Source organism: Scyliorhinus torazame, chromosome 19 (genome assembly GCF_047496885.1).
Source record: "Scyliorhinus torazame isolate Kashiwa2021f chromosome 19, sScyTor2.1, whole genome shotgun sequence".
Taxonomy (NCBI): domain Eukaryota; kingdom Metazoa; phylum Chordata; class Chondrichthyes; order Carcharhiniformes; family Scyliorhinidae; genus Scyliorhinus; species Scyliorhinus torazame.
Window position 1 is genome coordinate 126,500,706 of NC_092725.1, and position 18,385 is coordinate 126,519,090.

At 44.3% G+C, this 18,385-nt stretch overlaps 1 protein-coding gene across 6 annotated transcripts in view; it reads right to left on the reverse strand.

Moving 5' to 3' along the window:
* Nucleotides 1–18,385, reverse strand: part of LOC140396500 (small integral membrane protein 29-like) — a 106,028-nt gene that overhangs the window by 76,808 nt on the left and 10,835 nt on the right. Inside the window, exon 2 of one of the 6 annotated variants that reach the window (XR_011936551.1) lies at nucleotides 18,213–18,336. The exons of the other annotated variants lie outside the window; for them this stretch is intronic. The gene's annotated coding sequence lies outside the window, so the exon portion shown is untranslated. The remainder of the gene's footprint in view (nucleotides 1–18,212; nucleotides 18,337–18,385) is intronic. 6 annotated transcript variants of the gene reach the window in all.

An 18,385-nucleotide genomic window follows, 5' to 3' on the forward strand; every position in this document is an offset into this window, starting at 1 on the left:
GTACAGAACTCCAAAACTGCAAACGGTATGGTTTAGCCTGAAGATCTGCCTGGGAAGAGAGAAAGTTCAATGATAAGATGGTCTTGGATAATGATTTTGATCATCCTGATCTTCAATTGTAACAACCAGTTTAACAGCTTCATTATGGGGTCAAAAGTAGTACAGAAGTAGGATCAGGTATTGTCAGCACATAAAAGCTGACTCTGTAGATAACGATGAGACAAGGATTAAGGATAAATTCTTAGGGGTCCTAAAATTGACAGTGCAAGATAAGGAAGAGAAGCCATTGTTGCAGATGCAAAACTGGAGTAATTTCCATCATTGAGTTCAAACATTTCACAGCCTCTCATTTGGGACTATTTTTAAATATGTCTCAGTAACACATATCCTCAGAAAGAAAATCCATTATAATTGAATTTTTGGGACTGTGAACACAGTGTGTTATGCAGTCATAAGTAATCCGGAACACTGCATTTAGTTGTGGAAGTGCAAGTCACCAATAATGGCTCACCCTCAAATGCTATTTACTTTCCTTTGGCTGATCATTCACTCAGTGCCATAGCGTGGCTGGGATCAGGAATTGAATGATGGGGAATTAAGCCTGGACCCAATTTAAAAACATCATCATGGAATGACCTGCAACAACAATCTAATAATTTTGCTGTGATGGACTGGCTAAGGAGATTACCGTGTCCAGTTGGCTATGTTCAGTTCTTGTGCATATCTTAACTCAATACAAGATTCATTTTCTCATCCAATAAACAGTGCACACAACAATAAGAATTTTAATGAGATCCAGTTTGAATCGCATTTCAAATTTTATTTCCTATAGTTAGGACTAAAGCTTGTAAATTAGTTTATAGTTTGTTTCGCAATATCCATTTCAAATGAAACATCATGATATGGATGTGAGTTTGTGTTTTTCACATTCAATAGTTTTAAAATTCACATCACTTGCATGCAATAAGACGGCAATTTTAAAAAAGTTACAAGGGGGAAAAAACAAAAATATTGAAGAGCAGTGCATATCCTACCGCCAGACGGTTTTATGCATTTTTGCAGATAAATATCCAGTGACCACCTACTCTGCAAATCTGTAAAGAAGTTCAAGCATCAAGCTACAACATCTGGCAAGTTCTTGTGGATTATAAATTTCTTTTGGAAGTGAAAACCATATCCTGCATCAGGTCTCAGTGGGGTTTAATGCTGTCAGAGTATACTGCGTTTGTTTTGATCTGCATGCAGTAACACATATAGCATTCAGTTCTCACTAATAACATCCCAGTGTCTGGTGTGCACAAATCCAAAGGCTTCTAATTAAAGGTTAGCTTTAACCAAATACAGATCCACAGTAAAACACATGCAAGTTATTAACTCTGTTAAGGAACTGCAAGTTCTGAGTGTGAAGGGCACTACAGAATACAGAAGCTTTGTAGTATTCATCAGCCTGAAGATCAACAGAACATTTTAAAGTTCCTGAACTTCTGTGTCAGCACATGCTTTGTATGTACAGTGAATGTAAACAAAATGTACAAACTTGTGACAAATTGCACGATTATTTACTTGTTCCATTTCAGAATATTTTGTCCATTTGTCAATTACATTTAATGAATGAAGAACAGGAATGCTCCTAATGAATGTATCCCAATTTTATTTCCCCTCCCCATCCCCCCCAAAAAATCTCATTCATAACTGCTGCTAATGAGTCCGAGAAAAGAAATGAAGCAACAACGTAATTGCTTGCAGAGCAACCACATATTTGAAATAGTAAACATCTGAGGCCACGTGACAAAGCACAAGTTCATGATGAAAACCAGTTCATCCAGTTCCGGATCTTACTACACAGAGGCAGTGAAAGTTCCATTGTTTGGTCCTGCTGTTAGTTTCACTGAGACTCTCCCACACATTTCCAATAACATACACCATAAAACAGCTGGTGGAGGTGTAGAGAGAATGAGTGGGTATGAAAATTTCTGCTGGCACCAAGAAAAGCTACTAACTATATTGTACAAGTGCCTGATCTTGAGAGAGAATTTGCGTGGGGTAACTTAGGGTTTGGTTGGGTAGAAAGTTGGTGACAGACATTAAGTTTATTGAAGAGAAATTTAAGAGTTGACTTATGGATTAGTCAGTAATTTGCCTTATTTTGATCTCCGGATATTCCTATGACTAAGTCTATAGTAACCAATTTGGCAGCATTTATAATCCCCTTAGTATTCGAGTCATCTGAACAAAATGTTCAGTAGGATATAGATCATGAAATTGTGATTAAATCAAATCCACTGTTATTGTCCCTCCTGCAGTCAATTTGTTGGTTTGAAGAATCAGACCTTTTAAAAACACACTCGATTGCAATCTTCCAGTAAAAACTTAATAAGAATTCAGTGAACTTGCTTGTGCACACTGATTTATTTTTGCCATGCTAATCTGTTTTTCCTGCTCCTTTATTTTTCTCATTGAGCTAAAGAATCATGCTGAGGTGCAGTTCCATAGGCACAAGGCCCCTGGTGTCATACCCAAATAGAAATTCTTCATTCACGAGTCCCAACAGGCTATTCAGCTGTGATAGGCATCCCAATTAAATTCAATCGTGTCCTTAGGCACCAGATAGTGAACAGAAACCCTGGTTGAGCTGCCCTTCTCCTCCATCAAAACCTCTGATGCCAAAATGTGGAACACTCTCACAATTATTCTGGTTGGAATAAGTTTAATCAATAAAACAGACGCAAGTCACTGAACTTCAGATTTTCCCAGTTTATCACAGTACATTTATTATGGAAACTATCGATATTAATGTGCTGGTTGACATGAATCACTCCACTGAATAAACAGATTGTAACACTGATCAAGGAAATACAGAGGGTATAGTCTCCAACGCAGTATACGAATAGAAAGATTGTAATAATTCCCAAAACTTATCTTCAATCACCTTATTCAACTGCACCCAATCCACAGAAATAGAGTTTTAAAAAATTATGTCAGGAGCATAGACTCAGTTTAAGGGATTGGCTATTTAACAATGAAGTGAGAAGAAAATTTATTTACTCAGAGAGTTATGAACCTTTGGAGTTCTGTATCCCATAGAGCTTTGAATGCTGGGTCATGAGTATTTTTCGAAGGCTGGGACCGATAGTTTTTGGACTCGAAGGGAACCAGGAGAGATATGGGGATCGGGCGAGCAAGTTGAGGTCATGAATAGAGGCATGACTTTATTGAATGGCAGAGCAGGCTTGAGGGATTCACTCCTGCACCCATTTGTTATGTTTTACAATGAAATCAGTGAACTAAAATAAAAGACTAAAACATATACAGCAGATCAATGTGCATTCTAAAGAGAAAGACTGGCCGCATTTGAAATCTAATTTATTCTAATTTTGCGCCAGAGGGATCAGACAACAGGCACTGTTGGGACACATCAAAAGTACACCTCTCTGTGATGCTGTGCTTTTCCAACATTTTCTCCTTTAAATCCATAAAACAAGTTTTCCTGGCATTCGGGATTAACATCACCTGGCAGATTACTATCCGGCACAACAATTTGCACTACAGAACACATTGTATGCAGAGAAATATAACAACAGTATCTACAAAGGAAGCTGGGGAGAGGGTTAAATGGGTGGACAGAGTGTAACTTTTGAGTGGTTTGGGGAAGTGGGAGGAATACAGTCAGTAGTGATTGGGAAGTGATTTTCTGAATGCTGAGGTTTGACCTTTAAAACTTTGCCCTTTGATGGTGGAGTGGGGACAGAAAGAAGGATGTACAATAAGCCAGAGTAATGGAGAGCAAGACACAGATACAGCAAAGCAGAAGGTTTACAAAGTAGGGTAGAGCCAGGCTATGGCACGATTTATCTATTAGAGTGAGAATTTTGCAACTGTTTGTAAGCTTGGTGTCATTTGACTCAGATGAGCTTCGATCACATATCTGTTCCATCGCTAAGATCATGTTTCCACCTGCTTAATGTTACCTAACTTTTTTCCCTGCCTCAGCTCGTCTGCTTCTGAAACTTTTGTTGATGCATTTTTTTTTAGACTTGACCATTCTAACTCACTCCTGCTCACTGGGTTCCCATGTCCTACCTTCCATAAACTTGACATTTTCCAAAATTCTACTGCTCATATCCTAACCTGAATAAGTCACGTTCACACATTACCCCTGTGCTCACCGACCTACACTGGTTCCCGGTTAATCAACCCCTGATTTTAAAATTCTCATCCTTGTTTTCAAGTCCCTCTATGATCTTGTCCCTCTGTATCTCTGTAATTCCCTCCAGCCCAGCAACTTTGAACATATATATGGTTCTCTAATTTGGATTTCTGAAGCAACTCTGGTTTTAATTGCGGCCCATCATTGGCGGCTGTGACTTCAGCTGCCTGGATCCCAAGATCTGGAATTCCCTCATAAATCTCTCTGCCACTCTTTCCTCCTTTATATGCTCCTGAAAATTTAGCTACTTGACCAAGCTTTGGTCATCTGCTTTAATATCTTATGTAGATCAGAATCAAATTATGTTTTATAATGCTCTTTTGAACGACCTTGGGATGTTTTATTGCATTGTTAGTACTATATAAATAAAAGCTGTTGCACAAATCAATGTGCTGAGGGAAAGGGATATGGAGAAGGTCAGGGAATATAAGGTAATAGACAAGTGGAGCTTAGTGCAGGGAATGCTCAATTCCAATACGTCATGACAAGTTTATCTCTCTCTCTAGGAGATAGTAACTCTCCTCTAAAGTATTGATTCTTGTGCAGTGGAAATCCTTAGATGCCCCTTACATAGGGACTCTTCACGCATGAACTGACATATTACATTTCCAAGGGTTGTAGAACCAAGGGAATAACAGTAAAACCTAATGTCATCATCATCACCTAATGCCATCTGGACAACCTATATTGCATGGGACAGCAACCAGGAGCAATAACTGTGGCTGATTTTTTCCCTTCCCTATTCTAGAATAATTGTGGAGCTCCATTGCTGCCTCCATTGGTGTCAGATAGTTCAGCACAATCCAGAGACAGAACTTGGGATTTTGATCTAGGTCAAGGCTTTTCAAACTCAGGGTTGTGACCCACCCGTGTGTTGGGAGGATCGTGGAGTGATCGGTTGCGGCATTCCCAATCGCGGGAGAAGCACCCAACGGCCGCGACCGGCTTTTAAAAATGCCGGCTGCAACCAGCTTTTAGGTTGAAAATGCCTGCGTCCGCACATGCATACCCCCTCAGGCAGATCTGACAGTGCGCAGACACGGATCCCAGTGGGGCAGACTGCCTCCTCCTGACGTCAGTACACTGTTCCAGGACCAAATTTTTTTTTTAAAATGGCAGTGTCTTTCAGCCAGATGTGGCGGCAGAAAGCAAGTCATGAGCCCAGCACGTACACTGCGTCACGTGGTCTGTGCTTTGGGCAAGGAGGAGAGATTCAAGGAGGATTCAAGGAGGAGAGATTCATAGAACATAGGACTGTACAGCACAGAATAGGCCCTCCGGGCCTCGATGTTGTGCCGAGCATTGTCCGAAACCAAGATCAAGCTATCCCACTCCCTGTCATTCTGGTGTGCTCCATGTGCCTATCCAATAGCCGTTTGAAAGTTCCTAAAATGTCCGACTCCACTATCACAGCAGGCAGTCCATTCCACACCCTAACCACTCTCTGAGTAAAGAACCTCTGACCACTCTCTGACCAATTAAGAAGAAGCTGACATCAGGAATAAAACAGTATAAGATGATTTCTTATGGTACGGCTTTATTAATTGTGCCACTGCAAATCAGGATGCAGAGCCCATGGGTGTTGTGTACAGGGAAATACTGGCAAATGAAAGTTTGAAACCCTCAAAACGTCAAAGGCATTTGAAGACTAAGCATGGTGAGTTCGAGGGCAAACCTCTCGATTTCTTTTTCAAAGGATTCATAGAACATAGAACATTACAGCACAGTACAGGCCCTTTGGCCCTCGATGTTGAGCCGATCTGTGAAACCACTCTAAAGCCCATCTACACTATTCCCTTATCGTCCATATGTCTATCCAATGACCATTTGAATGTCCTTAGTGTTGGCGAGTCCACTACTGTTGCAGACGGGGCATTCCATGCCCTTACTACTCTCTGAGTAAAGAACCTACCTCTGACATCTGTCCTATATCTAACTCCCCTCAATTTAAAGCTATGTCCCCTCGTGCTAGACATCACCATCCGAGGAAAAAGGCTCTCACTGTCCACCCTATCCAATCCTCTGATCATCTTGTATGCCTCAATTAAGTCACCTCTTAACCTTCTTCTCTCTAACGAAAACAGTCTCAAGTCCCTCAGCCTTTCCTCATAAGATCTTCCCTCCATACCAGGCAACATTCTGGTAAATCTCCTCTGCATCCTTTCCAATGCTTCCACATCCTTCCTATAATGCGGCGACCAGAATTGGACGCAATACTCCAAATGCGGCCGCACCATAGTTTTGTACAGCTGCAACATGACCTCATGGCTCCGAAACTCAATCCCTCTACCAATAAAAGCTAACACACCGTACGCCTTCTTAACAACCCTCTCAACCTGGGTGGCAACTTTCTGGGATCTATGTACATGGACACCAAGATCTCTCTGCTCATCCTCACTGCCAAGAATCTTACCATTAGCCCAGTACTCTGTCTTCCTGTTATTCCTTCCAAAATAAATCACCTCACACTTTTCTGCATTAAACTCCATTTGCCGCCTCTCAGCTCAGCGCTGCAGCTTATCTATGTCCCTCTGTAACTTGTAACATCCTTCTGCACTGTCCATAACTCCACCAACTTTAGTGTCATCTGCAAATTTACTCACCCATCCTTCTATGCCCTCCTCCAGGTCATTTATAAAAATGACAAACAGCAGTGGCCCCAAAACAGATCCTGTGGTACACCACGAGTAACTGGACTACAGTCTGTACATTTCCCATCAACCACCACCCTTTGTCTTCTTCCAGCTAGCCAATTTCTGATCCAAACTGCTAAATCACCCTGAATCCCATGCCTCCGTCTTTTCTGCAGTAGCCTACCGTGGGGAAGCTTATCAAACGCTTTACTGCAGTCCATATATACCACATCAACTGCTTTACCCTCATCCACCTGTTTGGTCACCTACTCAAAGAACTCAATAAGGTTTGTGAGGCATGACCTACCCTTCACAAAACCGTGTTGACTGTCTCTAATCAAATTATTCCTTTCCAGATGATTATACATCCTATCTCTTATAAACCTTTCCAAGATTTTGCCCACAACAGAAGTAAGGCTCACTGGTCTATAGTTAACGGGGTTGTTCTCTACTCTTCTTCTTGAACAAGGGGACAACATTTGCTATCCTCCAGTCTTCTGGCACTATTCCCGTAGACAAAGATGACTTAAAGATCAAAGCCAAAGGCTCAGCAATCTCCTCCCTAGCTTCCCAGAGAATCCTAGGATAAATTCCATCCGGCCCAGGGGACTTATCTATTTTCACACTTTCCAGAATTGCAAACACCTCCTCCTTATGAAACTCAAGCCCTTCTAGTCTAGTAGCCTGAATCTCAGTATTCTCCTCGACAACATTGTCTTTTTCCTGTGTGAATACTGACGAAAAATATTCATTTAGCACCTCTCTTATCTCCTCGGACTCCAAGCACAACTTCCCACTACTGTCCTTGACTGGCCCTACTCTTACCCTAGTCATTTGTTTATTCCTGACATATCTATAGAAAGCTTCAGCGTTATCCTTGATCCTACCTGCCAAAAACCTCTCATGTCGCATCCTGGCTCTTCTTAGCTCTCTCTTTAGGTCCTTCCTAGCTCACTTGTAACTCTCGAATGCCGTAACTGAACCTTCATGTCTCATCTTTACATAAGCCTCCTCCTTCCTCTTGACAAGTGTTTCGACTGCTTTAGTAAACCACGGTCTCCTTGCTCGACCACTTCCTCCCTGCCTGACAGGTACATACTTATCAAGGACACCCAGTAGCTGTTCCTTGAACAGGCTCCACATTTCCGTTGTGCCCATCCCCTGCAGTTTTCCTCTCCATCCGATGCATCCTAAGTCTTGCCTCATCGCAACATAATTGCCTTTCCCCCAGATATAACTCTTGACCTGCGGTATATACCTATCCCTTTCCATCACTAAAGTAAACTTAATCGAATTGTGGTCACTATCACCAAAGTGCTCACCTACCTCCAAATCTAACACCTGTCCTGGTTCATTACCCAGTACCAAATCTAATATGGCCTCGCCTCTCATTAGCCTATCTATATACTGTGTCAGGAAACCCTCCTGCACACATTGGACAAAAACAGACCCATCTAAAGTACTCGAACTATAGCGTTTCCAGTCAATATTCGGAAAGTTAAAGTCCCCCATAACAACTACCCTGTTGCTTTCGCTCCTATCCAGAATCATCTTTGCAATCCTTTCCTCTGCATCTCTGGAACTTTTCGGAGGCCTACGGAAAACCCCTAACAGGGTGACCTCTCCTTTCCTGTTTCTAACCTCAGCCCATACTACCTCAGTAGACAGGTCCTCATCAAACGTCCTTTCTGCCACCGTAATACTGTCCTTGACTAACAATGCCACCCCTCCCCCTCTTTTACCGCCTTCCCTGAGCTTACTGAAGTATCTAAACCCCGGCACCTGCAACAACCATTCCTGTCCCTGCTCTATCCAGGCCACAACATCGAAGTCCCAGGTACCAATCCATGCCGCAAGTTCACCCACCTTATTCCGGATGCTCCTGGCATTGAAGACACACTTTAAACCACCTTCCTGCCTGCCGGTACACTCCTGCAACTTTGAAACCTTACTCATGACCTCACTACTCTCAACCTCCTGTATACTGGAGCTACAATTCAGGTTCCCAAGCCCGTGCTGAACTAGTTTAAACCCTGCCGAAGAGCATTAGCAAATTTTCCCCCCAGGATATTGGATATTAGACCATCCCGTTTGTAGAGGTCCCACCGACGCCAGAATGAGCCCCAATTATCCAGAAATCTGAAACCCTCCCTCCGGCACTATCCCTGTAGCCACGTGTTCAACTCCTCTCTCTCCCTATTCCTCGTTCTCGCTATCACATGGCACGGGTAACAACCCAGGGATAATAACTCTGTTTGTCCTAGATCTAAGTTTCCACCCTAGCTCCCTGAATTCCTGCCTTACATCCCTATCCCTTTTCCTACCTATGTTGTTTGTGCCTATGTGGACCACGACTTGGGGCTGCTCCCCCTCCCCCTTAAGGATCCCGAAAACACGATCCGAGACATCACGCACCCTGGCACCTGGGAGGCAACACACCAACCGCAAGTCTCTCTCGTTCCCACAGAATCTCCTATCAGTTCTTCTATTCAGTAAGAACTTAAATCATCAACTGAAGTCCTTAGCGGAAATGTAACATTGAATGAAAAAGCAAGGGAGATCACCTGTCATACTAAAGGTAAGCAAAAATGGTGTGTTGCAAAGGTCGGCCCGCATGGGTCACGAAAGTCGGCCGGCATGGGTCGCGAAGGTCAGCCTCCATGGGTCGCGAAGGTCAGCCAGCGTGGGTCGCGAAGGTCAGCCGGCGTGGGTCGCGAAGGTCAGCCGGCGTGGGTCGCGAAGGTCGACCGGTTGGTAAAAGTGGGTCCCGGGAAAAAAAAAATTGAAAAACACTAATCTGGATGATTCAGTACCAGAACCATTTAGTCATCAAAAAAAACTAGTCAGATTTTGTTTTAGATGGTATGCCAAATTTAAAAAGGTTTTAAGGGAAATTATTTCTAAAGAATGTTGATGTACTGTAAGAAATCAGAAAATTTTAAAATTGGTAACTATAATTATTTTGAATAAAGGGTTTCATATTGGTTAAAAAGAAAAGCTAAGTGAAAATATAGCATAATCTGCCCTTTTGCACACTGGATGCCAAAAATGCTGTGCATCATTTCCTATAAGATCACTCATCCTTCCTCTGTTGGAAACGGAAGCTACTCCCCCAAACTTTTACTTTGTCAAAGGGAGGATGCGATGGCACAAAGTTAAATACCTCACTACAAAGCGTGTAGTTTTGATTTTTTAACAAACTAGTTACTCCAATGCTCACATAACAATTTGGGCACTTTAGATATTTCCACAAAAGGTTATTTTATGTTCAGCATGTTCAAATGCTCAGTGCTGCTTTTAAAAAATAACACATAATGAATTGCAATTACAAAATGTTTCCCTGAGACCTCATTCTATAGAATAAAACGGGGACTAAATCAAAGTAAAATGACTCATACAACGGCAAATTTAAACCAGATGGCCGCAAATATTAGCTAACAAAATCAGATAATTCAAAGGTCACCATAGGTTTTAACTAAATGAAGACACCCATCACAGAGTTACTGAAAAAATATATCTGAGCTTTAATCATGAAGTGAGAGGAAAGCCAGAAGAAACAAGTATGAATGATATGCATTTATAAAGGTTTATGTGATTGTCATTAAAATCTGTACAAAACACATAATTTATAATCTTTTTATGTTTCACCACCAGACAGCTCAATACAGATTTCACTGTGGCAGACTTTATTACTCAGGTAAACAGGATTTCTTTTTATTGCTCAGGGAAAAGGATTGGAGTGTTTTACTCCAGCTGCTTGCTACTCAAATATTTCTCGAGTAACCCAGGGCTTCCCATTGAGGAGCGGCTCTGATTATAGACTCATGTGGTACAGGAACCCCAAACCACAGCTTTGTGGCATTATGCCAACCTTAACCTTACTTTAAGCCAAAATAGCACAGGAAAGCTGGTCTACCTAAAAAGGCTATCCTACAAAAGTTTTATTTTCACTCTCTGGGGAAAAAAATGACTGGTCATTTTAGTCATTCAACAAGTTTATTTTCAAATTATTGAATCATAAAAAGGCAAAATAGAATTTAAAAATCCACTATGTATTTGTGACAATCATTAAACAACACCTATTACACTGCAATTAATGCAATCTTCCTTTAATAACAATTATCTGTAGCATAAATAAAGTTGTGAAACAAAACTGTACATTTTCCAAAGACACATGGTGCACTGTATCAAATTAGGGAATGAATTTCTCATGGATGAAAGCAATGTTGCAGCAACATGCTAATTTACAAGCTGTGCATGTTAAACGATCTCTGTCTCATCTATTTAAAAAATACATATATATATTTAAAATAATTTTGGGATTTATTTCCTGTTACTAAAGGCACATCACACCCTCACCAGTTATGGTTACCTGCAACCCCTGCATCCTGGCTTATACTTCTGTTTGCCAACTAACGTGGATTTGTGTGAAGGTTAGTTACTGTGATTGGCTACAATGATCCCGCCTCAACAAATGGGAATGTCCATATTCTGCACTAACGCAAAAAGGCAAGTTCAAACTTAATTTGCTCATTCTGAAGAACTGCAAATGAAACCCCCCTCTCTCGCATGCCCTCCACCCCAAACACTAAGTACAGGTCTTTGATGTTGCACCATTCTACCTTATCCTGGACGTTCCACTCCACAAATCCCCAATTCTCTTCTCTATTCCACCCCTCCCTTAAATGCAGTAACTTTGGTTATGACCATATAAACAGCTCTCCAGTAATTTCTTCATCCAAGACCCGCTGTATAAGGGTGGATTATTCAATTACAGCCAAGCCTGATCCAATTCACATTTTATCCAGCAACATCTGCTGGCAGGGACCCTAGCCTAGAGACTCTGAGGCTAAATGTAGGGCCGGATTTTTTGCAGAGTCGAGGCAAATCCGGAGGCCTTTAAAAAATGGTGGGCTGAACCTGGATGTGGAAGTCCACACCTCATTTCTGGAAGATCCTGTATGTTGTGTCTGGTACATTCCAAGACAGCGCATTATGGGATTGTAGGATCCATATTTTCTCTTCAGTTCAACTGCTGAAGCAATAAATGATCGTTGCAATGTTTTTGTTTAGAAAATATTTTATTGAGGCATTTATAATTTTAACATTTTAAACAACAGCAAGATCCAACACAATCATTGCAATGTTAATCACCCCCTGTGCCTTCATGTGTACTGATTGATCTTGAAAGGTACCAAGACCAGAAACACAACAAATTGGCGACGAGGATGACAGACCTTTGCTTAAGCCATTCGAAAACTGAAACTAAAGGAAACTTTAATTTTCACCTGAACTGCCTGTTGGATTTGTACTCCATAATAGAAAAGGGCTGGCAGTTAAATATGGGGACCTGCAGCATTTGGAACTAAAGGAAATCTGCAGACTTTGAAAATAAAAGGAAACTCTGAGTTATAAAAAATAATTGCACCCAGTCAGGAGATTTTTTAAAAGTGGCAATCAGAAGCACTCTTGCTTTGAGTTTTTTAAAAAAGTCCTGGAACATTCACAAAATAATCACAGAAAAGAGCTAGTAAAAATAAATTATTAGCGGACCACTTTAACACCAAAGAAGTTTTGAAATCTTTTAAAACAGAGAGGAGCCAGGGCAGCAAGTGGATAGCACTGCTGCTTCACGGCACCAGGGTCCCAGGTTCAATCTTGGCTCTGGGTCACTGTCCATGTGGAGTTTGCACATTCTCTCTGTACCTGCGTGGGTTTCGCCCCCTCAACCCAAAAATGTGCAGGTAGATGGATTGGCCACGCTAAATTGCCCCTTAATTGGAAAAAATGAATTGGGTACGCTAAAACTCACTAAATATTGTGAAGTCAATGAAGTACTGAACAATAGCCTCTGTGACAGGTTGGTCTGTGGCCTTCGTAGTGAAGCAATCCAGAAATGCCTCCAGACAGAGGCTAACCTCACCTTGCAGAAATTAGAGATTGCAGTCTCCATGGAGCTTCGACTCTGGGAGGGGGCCTCCACGGTGGCCTGGCCTGCGATCGGGGCCTACCGATCGGTGGACGGGCTATTTCCGTGGGGGGGCCGTTTGTTCCTCCGCGCCGGGCCCCTGTAGGGCTCCGCCATATTGCCTGGGGGCGGGTGCGGCGACGGGAGCCCACGCGCATGCAGGAACTCGCACTGGCTGTGGCACGCATGCGCGGACCCGCGCCAGCCGTGGCGCGCCGGCTGGAGCAGCAGACACCACTCCGGCGCCGTACTAGCCCCCTGGGAAGGGGTGCATACCGGAGCCTGGAGGCCCGTTGACACCGGAGTGGCTCGCGCCACTTTTGACGCCGGCGTCAGAACTTGGCTGCGGGATCGGAGAATCCCGGCCGTTGTGTATAAGGAAAGCCTAAACATCCTCCCTTAATGTCGACCAAAAGTGTTTTGAAAACTTACAGAGGAATCTGTACCTATGATGGACAGAATGGAAGTTAACGTGGAATTAAATGGACAGACAGCTCAGCGACCACTGTTTGTGGTGAAAGGAAACTACCCAGCTTTAGTTGGACAGTCATGACTGGAGAAGATCTGGTTACACTGGGTGGAAGTACATGGCATTGCAAGAGAAGAAACTGGTCTGACAGCTGTAAAAAAAAAATACATGCTGTCGTTTTCAAAGGAGATTTGGGATGCATGAAGGGAATGCTGTAAAATTGAATAAGAAAGCTAACTCTCAGTCAAAATTTCTGAAGGCCAGAAAGAACCTTGCCTTATGCCATACATCCAAAGGTTGAAGTTGACCTAGAGCATCTGGTCAAAATAAGAGTTGATTTCTGCCCCCCATAATGAATGGGCAACACCCATCATTCCAGTGCTCAAGAAAGACATCTTGCTGGGTTAGCACTGCTGCCTCACGGCGCCAAGGTCCTAGGTTCGATCCTGGCCCTGGGTCACAGTCCGTGTGGAGTTTGCACATTCTCCCCGTGTTTGCGTGGGTTTCTCCCCCACAACCCAAAGATGTGCAGGGTAGGTGGATTGGTCGCACTAAATTGCCCCTTAATTGGAAAAAATGAATTGGGTACTCTAAATTTATTAAAAAAAGAAAGACATCTTGCCATCACAGCATACAAGGGACTGTACAGATATCGCCACTAGCCTCTTGAAATAATGTCAATGCTACCTTGGTGACATCTTGGTAATGGGCAAGACTAATGAGGATCATCTCAAGGACTAGGATACCACCCTACAAAGTCTAGAGGAGTATATGGCCTACGGGTTCGTAAAGACAAATGTGAGTTTTTCAGCCCTCTGTGGAATATTTGGGGCACGCCATTGATGCTGCTGGGCGTCACAAAGCACCCTCCAGGGTTAAGGCTACTGTGGATTCTCTAGCTCCTTGGAACATCAGCCAGTTTCACTCGTTCTTAGGGCTGCTGAATTATTTTTTATTTTAAATATTTTTTATTCTCCTCCTTTTTCACATTTTCTCTCAAGTTTACACCCAACAATAAACAATAATCAGGAACGAATGTAATGTCAATCCCCATATCAATAACAACGATCCCCCCCCCCCCCCCCCCCCCCACCCCCCCACCAAACCCCAGATATTGGCCCGCATGTTAACATAAATAAATGACAAAAAGGAATCAGGAATCACCCATAGTCACCATAAACACATACAGTCCCCCTCCCCACAACCCTCCCAGCCCCCAACCCCCTTGATGTTCGATGTGATCCAATTCTCGAAAGTGCATAATGAATAACGCCCATGAATTGTAGAACCCCTTCATCCTTCCCCTCAGTTCAAATTTGACCTTTTCAAGTGTTAAGAATTCTAGCAGGCCCCCCCCCCCCCCCCACACAGGGTGGGGAGGTTGATCTCCACTCTAACAGGATCCGCCTTCGGGCGGTCAACGAGGCGAAGGCTACACTATCTGCCTCCACGCCTGTTTCCAACCCCGGATGGTCCGACACCCCGAATATGGCCTCCTGATGGCCTGGGTCCAGTTTCACGTGCACCACTTTAGAGATTACCCTAAACACCTCCTTCCAGTAAGCCTCCAGCTTTGGACAGGACCAAAACATACGAACGTGGTTTGCGGGATCTCCTCCGCTACGTTCACTCACATTTTCTACCCCATCAACGAGCCGGCTCATCCTCGCCCTTGTAATATGTATATGGTGTATAGAGTGCACTCTATACACCACCATCAGCTGTATCAGCCCCAACCTCGAACACGAGGTGGAGGCGGTCACCCTCCGGAGGACCTCACACCAGAACCCCTCCTCCATATCCTCTCCCAACTCTTCCTCCCACTTTGCCTTGATCCCTTCTAGTGGCGCTTTCTCCTCCTCCAAAATAGCCCCGTAAACCGCCGACACTACCCACTTCTCCAGTCCCTGTGTTGTTAGCACCTCCTCCAGCAATGTGGAAGCCGGCTCTACTGGGAAGCTCTGTATCTCCTTTCTGGCAAAGTCTCGAACCTGCATATATCTAAATATTTCCCCCTGCTCCAGCCCATACTTTGCTCTCAGGTCCTTCAATCCCGCAAAACGACCCCCAAGAAATAAATCTTTTAGTGTTCTAATTCCTTTCTCCTTCCATCTCCAAAAATTTCCATCCCACTTCACTTCACTATGGTTCCCCAAATCAGCATTTCCCTTGACCCTACCCCCAACACGAAGTGCTGTCGAAACTGCCTCCAAATTCTCAAAAAAATTAATACTACCGGATTCCCTGAGTATCTCCCCGGGGCCGTCGGGAGCGGCGCTGTCGCTAGTGCCTTCAGTCCCGACTCCATGCACAAACTCTCCTCCATTCTGACCCATTGGGAGTCAACCCCTCTGACCCAGCTCCGTACCTTCTCCACATTCGCCGCCCAGTAATATTACATCAAGTTCGGAAGACCCAAACCCCCCTGACTGCCTTCCTCTCTGTAGGAGCACCTTTTTAATTCTGGCCACCTTCCCTCCCCATATGAACGAGGTAATCATCCCTTCAATCTCTCTAAAAAATGCCTTTGGCAGGAAAATCGGCAGGTATTGAAAAACAGAAATAAGGCTGCTGAATTGTTATGGGAGATTCATTCCACAGCTGGCAACCCTGCATGAGCTTCATGTCAGAACAAAACCTGGAAATGGACAGAGCCCTGTGATGCTGCGTTCGAAAAGGCAGAAGCAGCGCTGATACATTCTGAGGTACTGATGCAATTTGACCCCTCCTTACCTCCAACCTTTGTGTAATGCATTACCTTATGGATTTGGGCTATTGTCTCACACATCACGCCCTTTGATGTGGAGAGGCCCATAGAGTTCACTTTAAGCAAAGCAGAGAGGTAATTTGCTCAAATCAAATGTAAAACACTGGAGAACACTTTCAGACTCCAGAAATTTCACAAGTAGCTGTTTTGATGGAAATTCACGCTCCTGAATGATCATTGACCACACATCTCAATATTCAGTCAACACACAAGAATCTCTTCTTTAGCTGCAAGCAGGATGCAGCATTGGGCATTGACACTGAGTGCTTACATATAGGACATTAAATATCAAAAATCTACCTTGCATGGCAATGCGGATGGTCTTTCAAGGCTGCCCTACTAATCAGCCTCATTTCCTTGGATTGCCACCTGGCCGTGATGGTGAGGCTTGAATGTTCTGTTGGGTAAGAGTAGGGCCAGTCAAGGACAGTAGTGGGAAGTTGTGCGTGGAGTCCGAGGAGATAGTAGAGGTGCTAAATGAATATTTTTTGTCAGTATTCACACAGGAAAAAGACAATGTTATCGAGGAGAATACTGAGATTCAGGCTACTAGACTAGAAGGGCTTGAGGTTCATAAGGAAAAGGTGTTAGTAATTCTGGAAAGTGTGAAAATAGATAAGTCCCCTGGGCCGGATGGGATTTAGCCTAGAATTCTCTGGGAAGCTAGGGAGGAGATTGCTGAGCCTTTGGCTTTGATCTTTAAGTCATCCTTGTCTACAGGAATAGTGCCAGAAGACTGGAGGATAGCAAATGTTGTCCCCTTGTTCAAGAAGGGGAGTAGAGACAACCCCGTTAACTATAGACCAGTGAGCCTTACTTCTGTTGTGGGCAAAATCTTGGAAAGGTTTATAAGAGGTATGGATGTATAGTCATCTGGAAAGGAATAATTTGATTAGAGATAGTCAACACGGTTTTGTGAAGGGTAGGACGTGCCTCACAAACCTTATTGAGTTCTTTGAGAAGGTGACCAAACAGGTGGATGAGGGTAAAGCAGTTGATGTGGTGAATATGGATCTCAGTAAAGCGTCTGATAAGGTTCCCCACGGTAGGCTACTGCAGAAAATATGGAGGCATGGGATTCAGGGTGATTTAGCAGTTTGGATCATTGGCTAGCTGGAAGAAGACAAAGGGTGGTGGTTGATGGGAAATGTTCAGACTGGAGTCCAGTTACTAGTGGTGCACCGCAAGGATCTGTTTTGGGGCCACTGCTGTTTGCCATTTTTATAATTGACCTGGAGGAGGGCATTTGTCCCGTTGAGCCTGCACCGGCTCTTGGAAAGAGCACCCTACCCAAGGTCAACACCTCCACCCTATCCCCATAACCCAGTAACCCCACCCAACACTAAGGGCAATTTTGGACACTAAGGGCAATTTAGCATGGCCAATCCACCTAACCTGCACATCTTTGGACTGTGGAAGGAAACCGGAGTACCCGGAGGAAACCCACGCAGACACGGGGAGAACGGGCAGACTCCGCACAGTGACCCAAGCCCGGAATCGAACCTGGGACCCTGGAGCTGTGAAGCAACTGTGCTACCGTGCTGACCAGCACAGAACTTGCCCAGTTCTGCCCAAAAGCTGTCCCGTACCACACATCTACCGAGAGGAAACCAACGTATCTCCTAAACAGACAATCGGAGAAAGGTGACGGAGACAGAACCGTGAGATCTGGAGGTCCTGGGCGGGATTCTCCGATCCTGGGGCTAAGTGTTGATGCTGTCGTAAATGGCGGAGCATTTTACGACGCCTTCATCTGGCCCCTAGGATCAGTGATCCTGCGCCACACAGGGGGCCAGCATGGCACTGGAGCGCATCACGCAGCTCCAGTTGCCAATACGGGTGCCAGCACAGCCGGCGCAAGTTCACGCATGCGTGCCACAGCCGGCGCCATGCGTGCCACTGCGAGTTCGCGCATGGGCTGCCTTCTCTGCGCTGGCCCACGGGCAACATGGTGGAGCCCTACAGAAGCCCGGCGCAGAGGAACATAGATTCCTCCCGGGATAAGCCCGCCCGCCGATCGGTAGGCCCACAACTGGCGCCGCCGCGTCGATTCTCCGGTCGCCGGAGAATCGGCGGACCGACGTCGCGAGATTTGCGCCCCCCCCTAGATTCTCCGACCCGGCGTGGGGTCGGAGAATCCCGCCCCCCATCTTCGGATCGGCACTTACGTGGTGAAGTTTGATACAGTGGTCTCGCTCTTAGAAAAGGAACAGGAGGGTGTTTCAGCAGCTTTCTTCATTACTGAGCAGCCCTCTTCAGGATCCACTCTGCTCACCCGGTATAGGCAAAGGGCTAGAAAAGATACCCTAAAAATAGTTTGTTGCATCCACCTGGCTGTAAA